Raw genomic sequence first — 13,444 nt, 5'->3', positions numbered from 1 at the left:
GAGCACTGGAGCATGGTGCTGCTGATGCAAAGTGACTCTCTATGGAAATCATCTGACTGACTCCAGCACGACTCGTTTAAAAAGAGTTTTTCACAGCATATTTGGAATGTGACTCAACTGAACACTGTAGATTCATATACAGGTAACAAATAAAGAAAAACTCGACCCCTACAATGAAGTGATGTGAAAGCTGTGTAAATTTGAGCAGATCAGAATCAGAATCAGAATCAGAATCAGAATCAGAATCAGAATCAGAAAGGGTTTTATTGCCAAATGTTGAGCAGGTTTACAACATCAGGAAATTGCTGCGGTGCTTCAGTGCAAACATACTGTCATAAATTGCGCTTAAATAGACATGAAAAAAATAAAAGTAAGAATAAGAATTAAAAGTGCTACGTAGAAAGATATATGCATGAGATATATACATGAGAATAAGAATTAAGAGTGCTACGTAGAAAGATATATGCATGAGATATACATGAGATATATACATGAGATATACATGAGATATATACATGAGAATAAGAATTAAGAGTGCTACGTAGAAAGATATATACATGAGTGCAGGTGGTGATCAGTGCAAACATGGAATGATGCAGTGAACACAGCGTAGGGTCATGTGTTAGTGGTGGGAACAGTCATACGTTTATTGTTCATGTGTCCAACAGCAGAGGGGAAGAAACTGTTCTTATGGCGAGAGGTTCTGGTGCGAATGGACCGGAGCCTCCTGCCTGAGGGGAGCAGGTCAAACAGACTGTGTCCAGGGTGAGAAGGGTCAGCTGAGATCCGAGCTGCACGCCCCAGTGTCCTGGAGGTGTACAGGTCCTGCAGAGATGGGAGTCTGCAGCCAATCACCTTCTCAGCAGAGCGCACAACACGCTACAGTCTCTGTTTGTCCCTGATAGTGGCTCCAGCGTACCACACGGTGATGGAGGAGGTGAGGATGGACTCGATGATTGCAGTGTAGAACTGCATCATCGTCCGTGTTGGCAGGTTGAATTTCTTCAGCTGCCTCAGGAAGTACATCCTCTGCTGGGCTTTCTTGATGACGGAGGTGATGGTGGGCTCCCACTTCAGGTCCTGGGTGATGGTGGTACCCAGGAAGCGGAATGAGTCCACAGAGGTGATGGGGGTGTCAGTCAGGATGATGGGGGGAGTGGGGCTGTGTGCTTCCTGAAGTCCACAATAATCTCCACTGTCTTCTGGGCATTCAGCACCAGGTTGTTGTGGCTGCACCAGGACACCAGACGTTCAACCTCCCTCCTGTAGGCAGACTCATGTGTTAGAGCTCACGTTTATCCTCCAGTATCATCACCATCATTGACACCGAATGTGGGGACATAATCAAAATCGTAATTATAAAACTTTTAAATAAAAAAACTGGAGAATCCGTACCAAAGAGCACTGAAGCTTTTATATTCGGTGTTAACTCAACAATGTAAACAAACACTTTTTCAGTTTTCGCTCCTTTGTTGTGACATATCTCACTTTGTCACTGCAGAATAATGTCATGGAAATATAATCAACAAAGTCTGCAGACACGATGAGCCAACACCTTTTTAATTCCCAAGCAGTTGAGGGAGAGACGACATTCAGTGGGGCACTGATACGTGTCTCTAAAGATGAATAGCAGCCCTCTTTAAATACAGTCAAACAGAAGGCATTTCCACACTGTTGTCACACCCTTGACCCCTCCAAGAGAGGGAGAGAGTTTACAACTTTATCTCCTCTTCCAGTGTCACATAGAGACTGCTCCTTGCCTCTTCCCCACATCCTCAAAGACCTGATTAACAAAAGACTTCACCACCTGTTGAATTCTCCCCCTCTGGGTGTCACCAACTTTCTCACGATGCCTGACTTTGTGCAATAGAGTTAAAGCTGAATCTTCCCCACATGTGAACCTCGAAGTGACCCAAAAGTGATATTACTAAAACATGTGACAAATTCATAAAATAAAAGAAATTTCCAGCACATTTCCACTCTTTGGATTACTCTGCTAATCACATCAATTCAGATTACAATTACTTTGTTGAAATAAATGGATTACACGTCTTCTCCTGTTTCATATGTTAGGCTGTGCACTCTCTATGGTAATTCCACGCTGGTTGAAACCCAAAGAAAACATTAAGAGGCTCTAATGTCTGTGTCTCAATCTTGCGGCCCATGTCATCTCTACTTGCTGCCAGCATTATGACGTGAAGAAATATTAAAAAATATTTAAAAATTATTATTCAAAAAATGATTTAATATGAAGGCAACAGGCAGAGTGTTACAGGCATCGCCCTAAAGAATGCAGCCTGATGGGCAGTGTAGTCCGTGCTGCAGGGAGAATGGACTGCTGTACCTGGTATGTGTCTGTGAGCGCGAAGAGGGAGAAAAAGTACGAGCTGTCATCGAGCAGAAACGGGAGCTGGAAGCATGTAAATATAATAATAACCACAGCAGCCAAAAAGAGAGCCTGACGAGCCCAGCTGTAAGTAAGCTGTTAAGACTCGACTGGACACTGTGTTCGTGTTTTCCTCCGAAACAATAAGTTCTGCTGGAGCAGCCTTTCAACGCCTCTCTCTGTCTCTTACAAACTTGACCCAGACAACAAAGTAAAGCTAGTTTTCAGCTACGAGCCCGACACGAACCCGACGGATTAGCCAGAGGTCCCTTTACTACGGTTTGGAGCCGCGGACCTGTTTTATATATGCGTTTGCAGATCACTGCAAAAAGTGCAGCCTTACCTAATGTCCACCTACTGTTACTCATTTATATTAAGATGTAAAAATCGAGTTGTTATTGGTACGGCGAGTAGCCTTCAGTAACAGTAATAAATCACATTCATGTAGTTGTAAAAAGCATGATCATATATTAAGTAATCCAAAGTATTCAGAATACGTTACAAAATACATTTTGGGGCATGTAATCTGTAATCTGTAGTGGAATACATTTTAAAAGTAACCTTCCCAACACTGCAGACACTACATCACAAAACAGAAAGTGACCTGTTCAGGGCATGAAACCGACGTCTTTCCAGCCTCACAGGTTGTCCTGTTATAAAAATATCAAATTAAAACAGAGATGAATGATTCTGCGCTGTGGTCATGTTTAACTTTTGCATCCTGTGGTCAGCATCATGCATCAATGTGAATCACTGCAAGTTTTTTTGTACTGAGTTATACAAAACTCTAAAATAGGTTTTGCAAATTGTACCTTTCCTCTGATTTTTTAATGTCTTTCATTTTTGACGCCATGTTCAAATGTGCAGGTTCTTTTTTGGGGGAAAACTTTTCTATTCTGTCCTGTTGCTTACATGTAAGCGGTTCTTTGATTTGCTGACAGGTAAGTTTCTAAAACTTCTTTCAGGGTGAAGATTCTCTGAAACTCTGTTCATGTGTTTGAGTAGACAAGTACAACATTTCTTTTCTTCTTCTTTTTTAAGTGAACAAGAGGAAATCAGATTTTGTCTTACAAGGACGAATGTCTGAGCCTTTATCTTCAGACATTGTTTGCATGTTTTGTTGGCATTTGGCAACACTTGGGGTTATATCACAAAGTACTGCTCTGGTTTGATCATGAAACATTTTCTTGCCTTTCTCAGTCAATGAACATGTTTTTGTAAAAGATTGCAGAAAATACCCAAATTTAAAAATCCCACACATCCATCAATGTGTGGATGTGTCCTAAAACACAAGAAAGAAAACATTTTCATAAACTGACTGATTAACTGATAAACAGCATCGACTATTTGATCCAACTACTTGTTGTTTTCAGTCAGTTCATTTCCATAGAGAGGCACTTTGCATCAGCAGCACCATGCTCCAGTGCTCTGGGAGAGTTTATAGTCCTGAGAGTTGAACACTGGATGACTGACAGCTGTCCTTCATCACAACAGAAGCCACAGAAATCCTCCTCATCAAAAACATGACTTTGATCTGCGTCCTCATCTGGACTCTCCTCTGCTGCTGCTTCACAGGTAAAGTCCAGAGAATCAAACTCCTCTCCTCTATCAACATCTGTCCCTCTGAAATGAAGCCCACAAAACCATGAAGCTGCTTTATGTTTTTGTCTCTGTGTCCTCAGAGTCCAGAGGACAGATCACAGTGACTCAGCCTGGAGCAGTGAGCTCTGCTGTGGGAGGATCTGTGAGCATCAAGTGTACGACCAGTCAGAATGTTCGTGTTTGGAGCAACAACCATCTTTTATCCTGGTACCAACAGAAAGATGGAGGAGTTCCTAAACTGCTCATTAAGTATGCTAGCACTCGACAATCAGGGATTCCAGCTCGTTTTACAGGCAGTGGATCAAACTCTGACTTCACTCTGACCATCAGTGGAGTCCAGGCTGAAGATGCAGCAGTTTATTACTGTCAGAGTGATCACTACATTAACAGCCAGTATGTGTTCACACAGTGAAAAGCCATCATACAAAAACCTCTCTCAAGTGCAGAGACTGATACAGTTGACTGAGTACACACACTCAAAGAAATACACTGGTTTCATATCTTAGTGAGGATATCTAATTGACATAATGCTTTTCCTAACTGCTTACTATAACCTTAACCATCAAAAGTGAATGCCTAACTATAACCTAACTGTAACCCTGACACTAAAACCACTTTTTGAGACTCAAATGCCTTTAAACTCGTTTGGGACGAGCGTTTTTCCCCATAAGTGACTGTTGTTCTCCACAGCATAGTGGCATGCCACACGTGTAATGCACATTTAAAAAAAAAATCAAAAAAACAAAACATGTGGGGAACCTCCTCCAGATGTCACTGTTGGTGTTTCTGGAGTCAACAAACATAGTGTGTATTATTTCATCAAAAGAAGTTTATTGGTCTCCATCACCCTCAGATTTACAACCAATCATGGGGTAGATGAAGGTAATGACATGTTCTGTTACCAACAGAAAAATGGTGAAACTCCTAAAAAGCTAACTTATAATGCTGACACTTGAGCTTCATGACCTTTGACCTCACTCACACTTCACAGAGGTTTTAAGTTTCTTGGAACCTTATCCCAACTTCACATAAATAGGATTGTTAGAAAGGTGTAAAAGTACACAACACACACGATGATTGTGCTCACTATTATTGCGTTTTACTGACAGTTATGAACTCAAGGAACACAGTCTGTTCCAGTCCAGCTCTCCCCGTCCCCGCTCGACTCTGTCTTCACTATATAGAGAAACAGAAAGAGACAGCGTCATCAGTCAGTCGCCACCACCTGTGGCTCACCTGCCTCCCGGTACCGCCCCCTTGAGCTCACTGTACCACTCCTCCCCTGCAGATGAGCCAAGGACCACACCTCCGCCACAGAAGGCAAATCAAACATACCCATTTTGGCTCTCTCTGTTATGGACACAGATGTACAGATTTGTATACAGAGTAGCATGAAAGACTCAAATGTAAGCACTCAGTAAAGTGCAGAAAAGTGCTGAACAATCATAAATTCTAAACAATCAGTTGTTTGTTTCTGCTCATTAAATTCTGTAAGAATTAGAAATGTGAAGGTCCCAAGTTCAGTCTGAGGATTTTACCTCCAACAGCAGCTTTTATCCAGGTACATGTTCTTGAACTTAAAGTGTCCGTGATGATAACAGAGATTCTATCATGATGGGTTTTATTACTTAATTTTATTCATTTGAATAAAGCTGGAATTCAGTTGTGTAATTGTTTGTAATTCGTGATTAAAAAAACATCAACAGCAGTGAACAACGATGCTTGATCTGCCCCACTGTTACATGTCACATGGTTGTGATCATAGCTACAGAAAGAGGTGTTATAGGTATTGCTGTCAGAGATAACAGCCTCATTTAAAAGATACTGATTGTGTCTGTTTGTGTTTTATAAGAAGTCCTTTGAAGCAAAGAGCAGTGACTGTACCTCCACATGTCTGAGCTCCTCACTCTCTGAGACTAAGCTCAGCTACTCTACAGGATGAACCTGTGACCTCGTTAATTCATATTTTTAATTAATCGAGATATATTCTTACTAAATATTATGATAAACATGTGAATCCATCAATGAACCATAAAACAAAACATTTAAATAATAGAAAATATTTTGGAATAAGAATATTCTGAAGAACAAACTGATATATCTGCTCAATACTACGATGGATTGAATCATTCCTGATAAACAGCATCGTCAGACTGATCCAAGTCAGTCAGTTCATTTCCATAGAGAGGCACTTTGCATCAGCAGCACCATGCTCCAGTGCTCTGGGAGAGTTTATAGTCCTGAGAGTTGAAGATGGCGCGGCCACGTCCAGACGCCTTCCTGACCGCTCCGCTCCGACTATCCACTTTTCTTGTTTTTTACTTATTTTTTGCTCTGGTTTACATCCCAAAATCCTCTTATAGTATACGACAGCGGATCACTTGTAAACATCGGTGCCAAGGTTGCACATCTAATCTCGGACACTTTTAAACCTGACCCTTCCTGGCCGCCAGAGATTCTACGCGACGCGGAGAACAACAAAGGACGGGCCGCTCATCCGAGGCGCAGAACAAAGAAGCGCCGGGGAAAACGCGCTGGTATTAGGAACAGACTGAGACAGCAGGCGCATCGCGCACCACTGCCCAGTATCCTACTGGCCAATGTACAATCCATGGAGAACAAGCTCGACGACCTAAGAGCAAGGGTCACCTTCCAACGTGACATGAGGGACTGCAACATTCTGTGCTTCACGGAGACATGGCTGTCCCCCACCGTGCCGGACCAGGCCGTAACTCCGTCGGATTCATTCTTTGTGCTCCGCGCGGACAGAACGGCAGAGTCGAACAAAACCAAAGGTGGAGGAGTGTGTTTCATGGTAAACAGAAAGTGGTGTGATGCCAGGAGCATTTCTACTCTCTCCAGCGGCTGCTTGCCACATCTGGAGTTCCTGAGCATTAAGTGCCGCCCTTTCTATCTGCCCCGTGAGTTCACCTCAGTCATCGCCACGGCGGTCTACATCCCACCCCAAGCGGACACAGGTATGGCTTTGTCCGAATTACATGATGTGCTGAGCTCGCTTCAAAACAAGGACCTGGGTGCAGCCCTCATTGTAGCAGGAGACTTTAACAAAGCGAACCTCAGACAAGTCATGCCAAACTTTTACCAGCATGTCTCGTGTCCAACGAGAGGGGATCGGATTTTGGATCACTGCTACACGCCATACAAGCAGGGCTACAAAGCTGTCTCACACCCGGCTTTTGGGAAGTCTGACCACAACGCCATCTTCCTCATTCCCCAGTATAAACAAAGCATACGGAGGGAAGACGTGACCACGAAGGAAGTAAAACGGTGGACTGCCCAATCAGAAGCTACGCTACAGGACGCACTCAACGACGTAGATTGGGACATGTTCAGAGCATGCGCAGTCGACATCAACGAGTTTACGGAAGTAGCAGTATGCTTCGTCAATATGCTAGCGGAGGAGATTATCCCCACTGCGAGAGTCACCACATTCCCAAACCAGAAACCGTGGATGGACAGATCGAGCCACACTGCAGTAAACGCCAGGACCGCCTCCTACAACGCGGGTCTCGCCACTGGCGATATGAGCGCCTACAAAGCGGCCTCATACGGCGTGCAGCGCGCGGTGAGAGATGCCAAACGCAGGTACCGGGAACGTGTGGAGTCCCACTTCCACCAGGGCAACACACGGAGTATGTGGCACGGACTACGCACCATTACGGACTACAAAGCCAGGGACACTGCGCCGATCAACGCCGACTCTGCATTCACCAACGAGCTGAATCGGTTCTACGCCCGTTTCGAGGTTAGCCAGGCGGCTAATGCTATCTACCGCCTGACTACCGAGGACAGTGACGTCATCAGCGAGAGACCGGTGACCAGCATCGCGGAGCATGACGTCCGAGCGGCACTGAGGAGAGTGAACACAAGGAAAGCGGCGGGGCCAGACGGCATCACCGGCCGTCTGCTGCGCTGCTGTGCTGACCAGCTAGCAGGTGTGTTCACTTACATCTTCAACGAGTCCCTGGCGAAGTCTGTGGTCCCCACATGCTTCAAAAGATCCACCATCATCCCTGTGCCCAAGAACAGCAAACCCTCATCCCTGAACGATTACCGGCCAGTTGCACTGACCTCGGTAGTAATGAAGGTGTTTGAGAGGCTGCTGAAGAACATCATCTCCTCCTCCATCCCAGACACCACAGATCCGCTGCAGTTCGCCTACAGATCCAACAGATCCACAGAGGATGCCATCGCCCACGTCCTACACACCACTCTCAGCCACGTGGACAAGAAACAGGGTAACTATGTGCGAATGCTGTTTGTTGATTACAGTTCAGCGTTTAACACAATAGTGCCCTGCAGACTGTTCACAAAGCTGAGGGATCTGGGACTTAACAGCCGTCTGTGTGCATGGGTGTTGGACTTCCTCACTGGCAGAACTCAGGTGGTGAGGGTGGGCAGGTGCTTCTCCAACAGCATCACCATCAACACAGGAGCACCTCAGGGATGTGTCCTCTCGCCACTGCTCTACTCCCTCTACACTTCGGACTGTGTGGCCACCCATGGCTCCAACACCATTGTGAAGTTTGCTGACGACACAGTGGTGTTGGGTGCCATCTCCAACAACGATGAGGCGGCCTACATGGATGAAGTGAAGAATCTGGCATCGTGGTGCCAGGACAACCACCTCCAGCTGAACGTCAGCAAGACCAAGGAGCTGGTGGTGGATTTCAGAAGGGGTCAGCACAGAGACTACAAGCCCATTATCATCAATGGAGCTCCAGTGGAGAGGGTGCAGTCCTTCAAGTATCTTAGTGTCCACATCTCCTCAGACCTGACATGGTCTGCCCACATTCAGGTCCAGACCAAAAAGGCTAGGCAGCGCCTGTATCACCTACGACAACTGAGGAAGTTCAGGGTCTCTCCAAAGATCCTCAGGATTTTCTATACAGGCGCTGTGGAGAGCATCCTCACACAGAACATGACATCGTGGTTCGGGAACAGCTGTGTGAAGGACCAAAAAGCTCTCCAGAGAGTGATCCGTACAGCAGAACGCTGCTGCAGGATTGCTCTCCCCCCGCTTCAGGACACCTACACCAGGAGATGCCGGACTAGAGCAGCGCAGATACTGAAGGACCCGTCCCATCCTGGCAACAAACTGTTCCAACTTCTGCAATCTGGTAGAAGGTTCCGCATCTTCCGGGCAAGGACAGAGAGACTCAAGAGGAGCTTCTATCCCCAAGCCATCCGTGCCCTAAACACACACACCCGCCCTCTCACATCATCTATAATTGACTGAGACAGGACTCTTCCAGACACTAAACCAAGGCACAATGTACATTTCAATTCCTTTAATTTTAAATATGTTTATATTGTCTATCCTGTAAAATAGTCAGATGTCTATTCATATTAATGTACAGAATTCACCTGCTTGCTGCTACCACTGCACATTCACCCAGTGTATATACTATATGTGTATATATATATATATATATATATTTACATTTCACTGTGTGTTATACTTGTATAACTATGCATGTGACAAATAATAAAGAACCTTGAACCTTGAACCTTGAACACTGGATGACTGACAGCTGTCCTGACAGCTGGACTCTCCTCTGCTGCTGCTTCACAGGTAAAGTCCAGAGAATCAAACTCCTCTCCTCTATCAACATCTGTCCCTCTGAAATGAAGCCCACAAAACCATGAAGCTGCTTTATGTTTTTGTCTCTGTGTCCTCAGAGTCCAGAGGACAGATCACAGTGACTCAGCCTGGAGCAGTGAGCTCTGCTGTGGGAGGATCTGTGAGCATCAAGTGTACGACCAGTCAGGATGTTTATGTTTGGAACAACAATCACCGTTTACACTGGTACCAACAGAAAGATGGAGGAGTTCCTAAACTGCTCATTCACTCTGCTAGCAGTTGAGTATCAGGGATTCCAGCTCGTTTTACAGGCAGTGGATCAAACTCTGACTTCACTCTGACCATCAGTGGAGTCCAGGCTGAAGATGCAGCAGTTTATTACTGTCAGAGTCAGCACTACATTAACATCCAGTATGTGTTCACACAGTGAAAAACAGTCGTACAAAAACCTCCCTCAGTCAGACTGAACAGAAACTGAAGTGACTGCTGCAGCTGGAAGATACTGCAGAGACTGATACAGTTCACTGAGGACACACACACAAAATAAAGCCCTTCAACACAAATATGTGTCCCACTGCTATCTCATGCATGTTGTTTTCAACTTGCAAATATATAATTAACTAAAGAACAAACGTGGGCCAGTAACAGATACCAAGATGAATCTTAGTCATGACCCTTGATAACCGCAGTGGAACAAAGCCATGACATCTAATCAAGTGTCAGGGCTGTCGCCAGAGCGTGGAGTGAACCCAAAACAGACTCCGAGCTGTGGTGTGGACAATGACTTTATTTACAATGAGGTAGAAACACAACAGTAGTGAATAAAATGTGATCCGGGGCAAAAGAAGTGTAACATAAACTATTACCCACACAGTAAAATTGTTATGGCCCTGATCTGGCCCACACAATGTGCTTACACATGGCCCACATACCGCAAAGAATGACGGCCCTTTGGTGGACCAGATCAGGTTTGCCAGATCAGGTTTGCCAGAGGTGGCCCACACATGGGCCAGCACAAGGCCAGCTGCAGATACAATGGTGGTCCTGTGCTGGCCCAGAAGAGTTTCAGCTCTGGCCCCAGATGTCAACCTAATGTTTACCTTAATCAACCCATGTAATAACAACATGTGGCGGAACATAATAGTGCAAAAATAACATGATGAAACTCTGTTCAGACCCTTACAAGTACGCATATTGAGACAGGCCCAATGTGAAGCAGCAAATGCTATACAGGGCTTCACAAAGCTTGCATGGCCTTCAGAATTCACTAATACTCTCCAAGTACTTTCACCAAAAAGGCTTTTACTATCCAGATAGCTTCTTTCTCCTTCCATCTGTATCTCTAGCGTAGCTGATTGGTACATGAAGGCACACACAGGTGTCCGAGCAGCGCACACAGATTGGGGGAGGGTCAGTCCTGCCTCCACACCATTTATCCACATATTGATTAAACTTATGTTTACATGCTTTTTATCAGCATTTATTATATTTAATTGCTTTTTATCAATATTTATTCCCATTGTGAAATGAGTATTTTAATCAAAAGAGTATCAATATTTATGCTTTTAATCCTGTTTTTAACACTGGGTTACAATTTCATTAGCAATAAATTTAATAACCCTCTATATTAACAGTTACACACTATATAGAACAACTTTATAGAATTATATTTGTTTGCAGATGTTAGCAGCTATCAGTGAATAGTTATCAGCTATTTTGAAACAAAACTGTAGAGAGACACGGCTCTCTGACTCTGAAACAAACGAACTCAACAACATAATTCTCCACTAGGCCTTTACTGAATCCAAATTCAGTTTCTGGTCGTTTGTGTGTCTCTCTGCATTCAGTTTAGTATTTAATAACAGGAATGCATGCTCTGTTGAGGTGAAAGAAGGTGACTTAAAAATGGAAAAATATCCTATTTCTTTGCCTGTGAAAGTCTTGGGTGGTTTTTAAAGTTTAGTATATTAGCTGATTAACGATTTCCTGAACCTTATGCTAACTTTGAACTGAAAATACTTCATCTTTTTAACTTATCTTTGAATAATGAGGAAACAAGTCTTATATCTCCATGAAATGGGTTGTAGTAGACAGTTGTACAATTACTTTTGAGTGTCTGGCGAAAAAATCCTTGTGGGTAAAACCTACACACCTTTCAATTCAAATACAATCAGAAAGTTAGACAACCGACTTTGTGATCTTGATTATATTAATGTGATTGATCTGTTACTAAACAGCTGTCAGGGGTTGCTGTGTGGATGTGAAGAAGAGGGGATCCAAACGCAGCACTCGTGGTGAGGATTAAGGGAGTTTATTGCAATGGCAGGATGAACGCACGAGCAGAACAGGGAAGAAGACTGGCTGACTGGACTGAACTGAACTGAAAGGCAAACATGCAGAGTAGACAGCAGTGACAACACCAATGACAAGACAGTAAGTGAGTAGAAACTGAGGACTTAAACACACTGGCTGAATAATGACTGATTGGAGACTGGTGAGTGAACAGCTGAACATAATTGAAGTAACACACAGGGAAAGGCTGGCACAAAGAACAGGGAGTGAAAACAGAGAATAAACCAGACATGAAACAAACTGAAAATGCTGGGTCAACGACCCAGGAACCCTGACAACAGCATGTTGGAGTCAGTCCAGGAGAAAGTCACACCAAAAGTTCCAATGCCCCGAAGATATCATTCATCATGACTTTTATAGCAGTAGCTGAATGAATGTTTAATTCTGTTTTTAATCTGCTGCAGCAGTTTGTAGTTAAGGAGAACACTTAGAGATCCCGAATGAATAAATAACAGACTAAAAACAAAAATACTTGGACCTCGAAAGTGCATCCCAGATCAAAAAATTATAATTATACTATTTTACATTTTTCTTGAAACATGTTGGCCGATTGAAATGACACCTGTGAATTCACAATGTGATGACTGCTTATGAAGTCATGCTGGAGTCACTGTGAATATTTCCATAGAGAGGCACTTTGCATCAGCAGCACCATGCTCCAGTGCTCTGGGAGAGTTTATAGTCCTGAGAGTTGAACACTGGATGACTGACAGCTGTCCTTCATCACAACAGAAGCCACAGAAATCCTCCTCATCAAAAACATGACTTTGATCTGCGTCCTCATCTGGACTCTCCTCTGCTGCTGCTTCACAGGTAAAGTCCAGAGAATCAAACTCCTCTCCTCTATCAACATCTGTCCCTCTGAAATGAAGCCCACAAAACCATGAAGCTGCTTTATGTTTTTGTCTCTGTGTCCTCAGAGTCCAGAGGACAGATCACAGTGACTCAGCCTGGAGCAGTGAGCTCTGCTGTGGGAGGATCTGTGAGCATCAAGTGTACGACCAGTCAGGATGTTTATGTTTGGAGCAACTACCATCTTTTAGCCTGGTACCAACAGAAAGATGGAGGAGTTCCCAAACGTCTCATTCACTCTGCTAGCACTCGAGAATCAGGGATTCCAGCTCGTTTTACAGGCAGTGGATCAAACTCTGACTTCACTCTGACCATCAGTGGAGTCCAGGCTGAAGATGCAGCAGTTTATTACTGTCAGAGTGAACACAATCCTAACAGTCAGTGGGTGTTCACACAGTGAAAAACAGTCGTACAAAAACCTCCCTCAGTCAGACTGAACAGAAACTGAAGTGACTGCTGCAGCTGGAAGATACTGCAGAGACTGATACAGTTCACTGAGGACACACACACACACACACACACACACACACACACACACACACACACACACACACACACACACACACACACACACACACACACAGAGTGAAAATGTCATTGTTGCTAAAGGAAAAGAAAGTTGGAAATATATCATTTATTTTTAACAA

This window comes from Astatotilapia calliptera, chromosome 22 (genome assembly GCF_900246225.1).
Source record: "Astatotilapia calliptera chromosome 22, fAstCal1.2, whole genome shotgun sequence".
NCBI classification, from domain to species: Eukaryota; Metazoa; Chordata; class Actinopteri; order Cichliformes; family Cichlidae; genus Astatotilapia; species Astatotilapia calliptera.
Note: the sequence above shows the minus strand (reverse complement) of the source record.